Source organism: Tursiops truncatus, chromosome 8 (genome assembly GCF_011762595.2).
Source record: "Tursiops truncatus isolate mTurTru1 chromosome 8, mTurTru1.mat.Y, whole genome shotgun sequence".
Taxonomy (NCBI): Eukaryota; Metazoa; Chordata; class Mammalia; order Artiodactyla; family Delphinidae; genus Tursiops; species Tursiops truncatus.
In genome coordinates this window covers 74927632-74939317 of record NC_047041.1, presented here as the reverse complement: position 1 = coordinate 74939317, position 11686 = coordinate 74927632, and positions in this window count along the sequence as shown.

Sequence of the window (11686 nt, the reverse complement as noted above, 5' to 3'; positions counted from 1 at the left end):
GGGGGGACCCATGGGTTGGGCCACAGGGGTGACTTAGGTGGTCTGCCCAATCCCTTGGTGGTGGTGTGTGCAGGGATCATGCACAGGACCCTGCTTTTGGTCCCAAAGTGGCAGCTGGGTTTTTTGTCTTTTTTGCTCATAATTTGCCCCAACTGCGCAATCATGCAGGTATGTTTAGTCCCTTATAGTTTCTTTGTATCTGTTGTCCAGGTACAAGCACTGCAGCCAAGAGTCCCAGGTCCCAGGTCCCAGCCTGTCTCAGTAACTGCTTAAGGCCTATGAGCTCCAGGTTCCTAAAATCAGAATAATGTAATAGGTGATATCTAATATCCTATTCAATTTTAACAGCCTTTAACCTAGATTAAAAAGGAAAAAATTTTGTTTTTTCACAGCAACCTAGTAGTTCCTCTTCTCACAACCCACTACACAGGCGCTTCCCTCTCCCTTCTCTTCTTTCCTCCAACCCTCATCTTCCCCCATTCCTTCAAGGGAGGACAAAAATAGCAGTCTCTTTTACTGCATGGCCAGGGATTGGCCCTCTGTGAAAGAAACCTGTAATAATTGTTTGTCTTTGGACGTCCTTTAATAGCTTTTGGGGTCAGTGAGGAGTTGGATCACAACTGCTATCTGGTCAAATAGCACTCTATATTTTCCTAACAACCTTAAAGGCCTTTAGGAGAATCTATTTCTATTTGTTTAAGCTATTTCAACAAAGGCCCTTTTAAACTTTTCACAACTCTGTCACAACAACAGGAAAATATGTTGTATCTAAACGTTGGGAAATAACAGGTACCAACTTAGGGAACCGTGAATGAGATTTATTGTTAGTAGTATCCAGGGTAGTTTTATTTCTCCACACACATCAGACTCACCTATCAGAAAAAGAAAAATTGAAAATGAGTCTTATCATTACAATCTGTTAAGATAAAGTTGAAAGTTACATCATTCCTTTATTTCAGATTTATTAATTCAATAAAAGTCACTGAAATAAAAAATGTTCAGACATCATGCTATGTGATAGAGCCTGCCTAGAAATGAAGCCAACATCTTGCAGAGCAAAGCTAATAATGGAGAGAGACTGAGCGTTGCTTTTTCATTTGAAGACTTGGGTAAGATTTGAAGATTTGCTTTGTCTTTCTTAAAGCCCAAAATATGCCTGGACTCTTCAGTCGTGTATATCAAACAATTAGGATTTTCGGTTAAGCCAATTTGAATTATTTGTATTATCTGCAACTAAAAAGTACTAAAATAAATCAAGGGTGTAACGTGATCAGGTGTATATTTTATGTACGGTTCACTGTCACTCTGATGCCAGAATAGAGATTAGATAGCAGTGGAGAGATTGGGGACAAGAAGATTAATAAAAAGCTATTGTACAGAAGAATTATAATGAGAGTCTAATGTAAAGCAACTGCTCTGAGAATGGAGAAATTTTAATGAAAGAAGGAGAAATTTCCAGTTTTAATTCTTCTTCTATGCATAGCTTCCTACGCAGAGCATGGCACACAAATTATGCTCAATATGTGTTTAATGAGTGAATACACGTGGGGAAGTATTTAAAAGAAGTTTATGGTGGGGGAGTACAGGTGGTGGAGGCTGGTGAGGGAATGCTTATGAAGTAGTGAAGGAAACTGGCCAGATGGTATTAGTATTGCTGAAGCTTGAATATGAGAAGTAGCTGTTGGTTAGGAGGTAGGGCTGAAAACTAGCAAAGAAAGAATGCAGTTCTGCACACTCTGAAGACCTTGATTTTTGGCTTTTAATTTCTTTCATTACTCTTCTATGTCTTGCCCTTAAAGAATAATGAGGCAGAATCCCATATCCACCTATTTAAAACCTTACTCAATCTTTCAGGACTCTTAAGAAAAGTCTTGATATGGGTAAAATTTTAATTGGTAGACATAAAGCCGCCTACAAGTGCCCAGCTTGAGCACACACCCTCTTATCCTAATTCCAATAAAGGCTCTTCAATTTGTTTTAAGGAATTCCCTGATCACTCATATTCCCACATTTCTTGAATTGCATGCTTTGGTATCTTTTCTCCCCTGCCTAACTGGAGACCTAGATCTCTTTTTCTCTTGATCATCTTAAGACAATGCCTGGAACTTTATAAGATTCTCAGCTAATACTTATTGAGAAAATAAAACTTAGAAATATAAAGTTCTCCTGAATTCCTTTGTGCTGAGCAAACATGAATATCTCACTTCTATTTATATGAGTACATTCTAGCTTTAAAAATATATCTAGAGTCTCAATACTTCGTTGCCCTTGACTGCTACCCTCCACTGTCCGTGCAAGACACCATCACCTCTTTCTTGGATTGTTGTATTAGTTTCCTAATTTCCCTTCCTCTTGTACCCTTGCCATCCTACAGGCCATAGTCAGCACACAGCCCAAAATGACCCTTAGAACGTGAGTTGATTATGCCACAACTTTCTCAAAACACTGCAATATCTATTTCATTCAGTATAAATCCGCAATCTTTGTGACAGCTTACAAGGCACTATATGATTTGACCCACAATTATCTCTCTGACTTTTATCTCCTATCAGTCTCTTCCATGCTTACTCTACTCCAGACACATTCGGATCCAAAAACCTCTTCCAAACTCTAAACTTATACACCTAACTTGCTACTCAATCTCTCCCCTTTGATATTTAACATCTATTACTGATGCTGAACTCCTCATCTTCCATCAAAATGCGTACACTTTCACAGTTGTCATTCAGTTGATGGCAACATTTCTGAAAAATTATTTGGGCCAAAACTTTGAAGCCATCCCTTATTTTTCTCTATTGTCCATACCATTCATGAAATTCTATAGGAAATTCTGTTGAATTCATTAAAAATCTATTCAGAATCTTACCACTTGGTTCCTCCACTGTTACCAACCTGGCCCAAGCCTACAACAAGGAATACTGACTAGGGTTGTTCGATTTCCTTCTTGCTAGTATATATTTAATACTAAAATATTTTTAAATGCCATTGAATATTGTATTTGTCTTGGAAAACAGATGTTTCTTTATGGAAGTAGTGCATGCAAATATCCAATATCTACTTCCCCAAACAATAGGATGCAAAAACTGAAAACTCAAGAGAACTGGAAGAGATACGTAAAATGGTTGCTAACATCTGTAAAGAAGGGAAACAAGTATTGGCCATGAACACTAAGCAGGCAAAAGAGAACCACTCCTGCCTTTAAGAAGGACATGTGGATTCCTAGGAATAAGCTCTATTTTGGGAGGTAGGTAGAAGGAAAGAATTATTGACTCCTACCTCTGACACAAAAATGCTTGAGATCTGGAAAAATAAACTTTGGAGACTTTAATTAATCCACTTTGGTTGACAAAGATATAAGCAATATAGCAAAATGGCTAAACCAAGGGCCTCAAAAACAGGTAAAATTGATTCTGTGTGCAATCCCATCTCTTATTAGCTGAGTGCTCTGGGGTAAATTATAAAAGGTTTCTAAGTCTCAGTTTTTGTGCTTATAAAATAAAATAAAAATGACTGTATCAGCTCCATAGAATTGTGAGCATGAAATTAAATCCAACATATCCAACATGTTATGTAAAGAGCTTGGCACGGCACAGTTCTGGCGTAGAGAGAGTGTTCAATAAATTGTAGGCATTGTTACTGCTATTAATTACCGCTCCTCGGAGAGCATGAGATGCTTCTATATCCTTCCCCCAAGCAGGATAATCCAGTCTTATGTCTGTTCCTATTACCTCCAAAGTAAAGGAAATGAGAAGATAAAAAGACAGTTCGAGTTGTTAAATAATCTCCTTCAGCAATTCTCAATTCATTAATAACGAACACATGAACAGAATTCCACGACTCCCCTGTACTTTCTCTCTCTCAAGGCCACACCGAAAGAAAGAACAAAAGAAGAAAAGAGAGAAAGGAGAGAGAACACAGCGTTCCTTGTCTTCCATGTATTTTATTTGTATTTTCCCTTCCTAAAACCTAATTATTTTTTTAGTCTAATTAACCCCTGTAGAGGGTTTTGGAGGCAGCTGACCAAAGAGAAGCATCTCTTTTTAAAGAAGCAATTTTTGTTCTCCTTTTCAGAGCACTAAAGCACCTTTCTAAATTCAGGGCTTATGACAACGACTACCTGTCACTGCAGAAACAAAATCAAGCAATGTGTCCATGCCCGGGACTAATCCTGAATAAATCTCTCACTTCTAAATAGATTTAAACTTCAAGTAGAGTACGCTTCAGACACACAGACTGCTGGACAACTTTTTATTGTCAACTAATCCAGCACCTGCTTGATCCTACGTTAAGTCCTTTTTTTGTCTAAGGTTTGTCACTCACCTGAGCAATTAAGAACCCCTTACTATTGAAATACTTGTATTGGTACATTCTTACAACAATTCTCTGAGTAACAGTTTAATGATTATTAAAATTTTAATGAAAATGAGAATGAATGTAATGATTATTAACTTTTTGCACTTTACTTCCAACTGGGTGGTCATGAGAGTTCTTACTAGAGACGGTGACATTTAACCTGAAAACTTGATGACAAGAAAGGCACTAGTAATGCAAAGTTCAGGCTTGAAAGTAGATATGAGCTGTGTTTCAAGAACCTTAAAAAAGCTAGTGTGGATAAAATATAGAGGGGAACAGGAAGAGTGATAGGAAATGGTGCCGAGGTAGGCAGGGCTAAATCACTAGGGACAATCTAAGGAGAATGAATTTTGACAAGGAGACCAGTTGGGAAGATGTTACATTTGTGAGCATGAAAGATGACTGTGCCTGGGTCTAAGGTGGTCATATTGGAGATTAAACAAAAATGATTTGGGATGCGTTTCCAGGTAGAATCATTAGGATTAATAGACTGGAACGGGAAGGGTGAGACAAAGTGAGGGATTAAGGATGACACCCAGATTTAGGACTTAACAACTACATGGACAGTGATGCAGTCTGCTGAGATACAGAAGACTGAGTGAGAAGCAGATTTAGGATACTGCATTGTGGCCATACTCACTATGCTACCTCCCAGCATTTTGTAGGATAACTGAAATATGGATACATTAGCTACATCATGAATTCATATATTTAAGCTAACTTAAAACAACATTAATTCAATGGTTTGAGTGTAAAACTATGAAATAAATTTATCTCCATATCAACACAGTGAGAGGCAGGATTTCAAGCTGATTAAGGTATACACTCTCTAATGAGGTTTCCTTCTTTCCACATTTTGCTCTGCTTTCCTTAGTGACCTTGAGCTTTATCTCTTTATTCACCAGATTTATCATCCATAAAATAAGAATATTAATTGAATATGTCCCTTTGGGTAGGATTAAATATGTCAATAGCTGAAATCTCAGAACAGTGTCTGACATAAAGAAGGTGCTCAAAAATATTATTTTTAATGACAAATTTCTTACCATGCGAGCATCTCTGCACTGTCATATAAAGAGTGAAGAGGATAATGTTCTTTCTTTGGGTTTATTCTCTATTTTCTCAGGTGGCAGTACCTAAGGGCTTTACGCCCTGCTCATCTTCTGACAGTTTTCCTATGATCACCTTTTCTAGACAACATCTTCATTGAATGATAAAAAACCTAGAACTGAATGATTAATTCCCACATGCTAGTAAGGCATGTTAATACATCATTTAAATTAATTTATCTCATTACTCCTATGAAATAGGTTTTATAAGCCCCATTTCCCTCTCTCTCTCTCTCTCTCTCTCTCACACACACACACACACACACACACACACACACACACACACACACACACACACACTAGAAGTTTAGAGAAGAGGATACAGAACTGACTCAAGCAGTAAGTGACTGGAGCTGGGACTAAACTCAGAATTAATGACTGCAAAACTGTGCTTTTATCATGTGGCCACCTCCAGTGAATTCTGAAATCTCACATAGCAATGGAGAAGCAGATGCTCTCCAGGGGACAGGAATATTTGCCTCTTCTCTCTATCCATCACAACAGCCACATCCCCCTTCATGAGATGTTTCCCCAAGCATACCTGTCACTTCCAAACCTATGCTAAGGCCTTTTCTCTCAGCCACCTCACTCTGTCTTCTTCCCTGTGTCAGAATTTCCCACAATGGCTCCCACATCTCATATATTGACTTCTTAGTTACCTGTTACCTTTTTCTTCTCTCCTGACAGGAGCATGTTGCTTCACCTCATTCTGGGTGTTTTTCATGCATCTCAGCTATGAGACTAATATCAGGGACCAAGCCTTAGAGTTGCTTTGCAGACGATCCTCCTGGCATCCATGAGCCCACGTTCACTGAACACCGATGGAATCTCTTAAGCACAAAGCCACAGTCACTAATGTTTATTTGTACAGAATAGTGCTTGCAAAACTGAGGTTTAGAAAAGCTATTTTCTGCAAAGGCAGACAGAGGAAATGAGTTTTCTTTTCTTGCTTGCTTGCTTTTTTTTTCTCTGCAGCTTCCTGAAAACAGATGTGATTGAGGTTCAATAGAACCTCAGTGAATAAACCTAATTACTAATTTTCTTGGAGAAAGAAGAGCAAATTGGATAGAGTTTTAATTCTTGAGCTTTGTTGTCTTTCCTTGCCCCCTCACCCCAGTACTTCTAATGAATAAGATAACTTTTTTCAAGGCTACTTATCAGAGGACAGAATGAAGTTATGGAAATATAAGCTCTATTTTTATGAGCAAAATTTTTAAATACTGGAGGACTTTAAAAAGATTCATCACAGGCTTCCCTGGTGGCGCAGGGGTTGACAGTCCACCTGCCGATGCAGGGGACGCGGGTTCGTGCCCAGGCCCGGGAGGATCCCACATGCCGCGGAGCGGCTGGGCCCGTGAGCCATGGCCGCTGAGCCTGCGCGTCCGGAGCCTGTGCTCCGCGGCAGGAGAGGCCCTCGTACAGCAAAAAAAAAAAAAAAAAAAAAAAGATTCATCACATGGAGAGCAGATGTAAGAGGGCAGAGTTGAGGGAGGTGGAAAAGGAGTTTTGGGGAACAATGTGACTGTTAACAGGAGTACTGGTGTTAGAATAAGGATTCTAAAAGACAGAGGGAGAGGAGAGAAAAGTAGGATAATGGAAATTCGGAAGTGGAGTAGGGTAGAGTGACATACATGTAACTTTAAAGATCATATGCAATACTACAATATCATTTTATATCTGGAAAAATTATTGTGATTCTCATTGTGCAAATGACAGAATGAAGAACTCAGAGAAAGCTTGACTGATGGTGCATAATTTAAATAAAAATTGAGAAACACTGCTTTAGATGATCTATGTGCTTAGTTAATTAAATGAATATATAAATAAATCATTTGATTAAAAGTTGCTGTAGAGTACCTTAAAACAATAAACTTGCAGACAAAACAGATAATAGATCAGAACAAATTCCAAATCTTCTGTAGTTATGAACAGTTTTCACACTTGGATTTTATTTTGGTGTTAGAATGGCACTCAGAGGGATTTAAAAGAATGTTGATAAGGTTAAAGATATTTCAGGCATAAGCAAAATGACATGGAATTAGAATGATAAAGAGAAAATCTAAAAAATATAAAAACACCACCAAATACACTAGGAGAAAAAGCAGCAGGCTCAGTAGAATCTCATTTGCTCATGTCACACACATCCTATTACTACGCATTGAAGCAGCAAGAGGTAGATTATTTTATTTCTCAAGAAAATTGTAATTCTCCTCAGGGAAGTCTCCGGAAACATCTAGTATGCATAGCCATAACACACTCTGCATGACAGAATATGGTGGCACGGTTTAATGATTTTATCACTAGGTGTTTTTATCATTTAATAAGACAACTTGTTCATAATGTATTATAATATAGCATGGATGCTGGGGGGAGGTCAAAGGGTAGAAGTATAATCTGTTGTGTTTTCTGAAGCTGACTCTGGCTGGTTTGTGTGTCTTTGTTTCTGCGTGGAGGTATAGAAGCTTGTTTTCCATTCTGCCAAAACAAATTACTTAGGAGATGGAAATATATCAATTGCCTTATCTCTCCTCAAGTAGCTCATGGTTGCCCAAAGGAATCCATGTAGTTACACAAATACAAACAAAAGGGAGAATAAGAAAGGAAAACACCATATGGGCCAGATCACTTCCAAAAATGCTGGGAAATGAATGTGGAATGCTTGTACGGAGGAAATATTTGAACTAAGCCTTAAAGAGTTCTTGACAGACTTGGGGACATAGAGAGCAGAATATCCCAAGTAGATGAAAGAAACTGCCTTAAAGTACATGGGCAAGCAAACTCAGACTGGATGAGGAACATTAAGTAAATGAGGTTACTAGAATTGAGTGTCTAATGCCTTTAATACTTGAAATCTTTGCCTTGAAATATTTCTATCCACAGATTTTTTTGTAATATCAAGTATAAACTTCTACACTGAAAAATCAATTTTTTCTGCAAAAAAATATGGTAAATTTTATTTTTAAAATAAAATTTTTTATTTTAAAAATAAAAATCTATTTTATTGCCAATTAATATTGTTTATATCAGGCTATATTTAAATAGAAAATCCTAGAGTTGTTTTTATTATTTTTAAAGATCCTACTCTTAAAATATTGGACACACACATATTTTATTATGCGACTATACAATAAGTTTTAATAAAAGAAGAGTCCTCAAACATAAAATCTATAAAAAATTCCTAAATGAATTCAGTGATTCTCCAAAGAGTTATATATATTGAAATTATTCAATATTGACCTTACTTTATAATGAATATTTATGAATAAAGTGAAGTATTGACTATGAATAAAGCAAGTGAAGTCAATAATAGAATAATTTTTATTTATTTCTCACAAAGAATTGGGTGATTTGACTCCCCTTTTCAAAGAAGCAATCTGGTGATCAATATTTCTCATAAAGCAAGACAGAAAGGAAATCTATATAGAAAAATTTTTAAACCCACTTAGAAACAAATTACTGTGATTTTAACCAAATTATGTCTTTCATAAAAAAAATATATTCTCTTTTTTTTTTTTTTTGCGTTACGCGGGCCTCTCACTGCTGTGGCCTCTCCCATTGCGGAGCACAGGCTCCGGACGCGCAGGCTCAGCGGCCATGGCTCACGGGCCCAGCTGCTCCGCGGCATGTGGGATCTTCCCGGACCTGGGCACGAACCCGCGTCCGCTGCATCGGCAGGCGGACTCTCAACCACTACGCCACCAGGGAAGCCCAAAAAATACATTCTCTTGACTGATGTCTTTAATTACTTCAAAAAAAAATTAAACTTCAAGAAACCTGTATGAAGGAGACAGTGAGCTTTGGATATAATTAATGAAGAAAATAATCATACATTACATTGAGTTCACCTGCTGCCAATCCTAACTTGTAATTACGTTGCCTTAAACAAAATGAGCAAAAGTACCAAAAATAAACCACCAGAGTAGAGAGTTAATCAACTGGCTTCTCCCAAGAATAAACAGCAACTCAGTGGATCTAGAGGTCTGAGTATTTTTTCTTGAGGTAAGTTCTTAACTAAATGCAGCAAATGTGGCTGCTTGACAAGGAGAACAGATTTCAGCACATTTTAATATTGGGCAATACTGATAGGCACAAGTAACTAACTTGCTAATCAAACTAAAGTCAACCTTACTGTATTCTAGAGCCCTTATTAAGCACTACAGAGGCAGAGATGAAAGAAAGAGTCGTTGGTCAGAGCTAAGAGGCATACGGTGTTTCCAATTGCACCTATAGTTACCAGCATACATGTAATATTTAACAAACTTTGGTTGAGTATCTACTTTGAACCAGGAACTTTGTTGGGCATTATAAATTTTAAAAAAAAGTAGAAGATAACCCCTATCCTCCAGGAGCTAGAAAATCTACAAGTTGTGGATTTATAACCTGAAGTGTTTTGGGGGCTAGCCTAGACTGGGTAGCACTCTGGCTTCTTTCCAGGGCCCAGTCAAGTCTAGAGCAGGCTCACCCATATGTAAGTAAATCACAGCTGGGGCTCCGACCTTCACGTTGTTCCTGTGAAATGCCTTGTGTAAAGTAGGGCTCTATATTGACTGTATTCAAAACTATTCAAAAAAAAAAAAAAAGTAAACCTTCTAAAATGGTTCCATCCATCAAAGGGTTGCCATGAGTATCTTGCTCTAGACTGGTAAAGCCAATAAATGCTTTGGGGGCACTTTGACCCCCCTTTCTATACAACTCTTTTTTTTGCCTGATATATTTATATCATATGTTATGCCAGGCTGCTCTACTAGGATGAAATCTCCAAAAAAAAATTTTTTATTCTTCAATTTCTAATAGTTCCTACCATACCATAGGTGTCTAATAATTGCTCAGTGAGTACCAGAGTAAATGCATGAATGAATGACTTAGACTTCATCTAATACATTGAATGGTAAGATCGCATTTGCCTCTTCAAGCATCCTCCAAAAGGAGTATGTTATAAATCCATTGGGGCTCCACTTTGCAGGAGGGATGGAAGGAATATGCTTTTGGTTATGTAGTTCCTGTAACTATCATGTAGAAAGCACAGATCCAGAAGGTGAATGGAGATTATGATTCTCTGGGCAAACAGGGATCTCTTCAGGTACCAGAAACCTACAGGATTCCTGGCTCCTGGAGCTAAAGGGGCCTGGATTAGGGAGCAGAGTGGGGAAGGAGAAGAAACCAGAACCAAGATAAAGGATGACGTGTAGTAATTTATAAAAGCCACAGAAAGTGAGGGTAAATGGGCTGAATGTGAATGAACACAGTTGCATTGACAGGAAAAAGGGTTTAAGCAGGGAAGTTAGCATAATTAGCAGTGTTATGGATTGAATTGCACCCCTGAAACGTATATATTGAAGTCCTAATTTCCAATACCAGAAAACATGACCTGATTTGGAAATAGGATGTTTGCAGGTATAATCAAATTAAGAAAAATCATTAAGATGGCCCTCATCCAAGTTGACTGGTGTCCTTATAAGAAGAGAGAAACACCATGTGAAGACTAACACACAGGGAAAAGGCATACAGTGACAGAGGCATACACTGGAGTGATGCAGCTGCAGGCTGAGAAACACCCAGGATGGACAGACACCCCTAGGAGCTAGGAAAATGGAAGGAAGGATTGTCCTCTACAGGTTTCAGAGAGAGCATGGCCCTGTTAATACCATGATATTGGGCTTTTAACCTCTAGAACTGAAAAAATAAATGTCTGGTTTTTATTTTTTTTAATTTATTTTTGGCTGTGTCGGGTTTTTGCTGCGGGCGAGCGGGGGCTACTCTTCATTGTGGTGTGTGGGCTTCTCATTGCGGTGGCTTCTCTTGTTGCAGAGCACCGGCTCTAGGTGCACGGGCTTCAGTAGTTGTGGCACGTGGGCTCAGTAGTTGTGGCTCGTGGGCTCTAGAGTGCAGGCTCAGTAGTTGTGGCACACAGGCTTAGTTGCTCCGTGGCATGTGGGATCTTCCTGGACCAAGGCCCGAACCCGTGTCCTCTGCATTGGCAGGTGGACTCCCAACCACTGTGTCACCAGGGAAGCCCCTGTCTGTTGTTTTAAGCCAACGAGTTTGTGGCACTTTGCACAGTGACCTTAAGAAACTAATGCAAGTAGCAGTAACAGCAGGGAAACAAGTGGAGGAAACAATGGCATGTCTCCTTAGATTGCTTATGCAAACTAAGTCAGCCATGTGAACTGCCCCAAGCTCTTGTCAGAAGGGTGTTATCAGGCCCTACACAAAATAATTGCTTG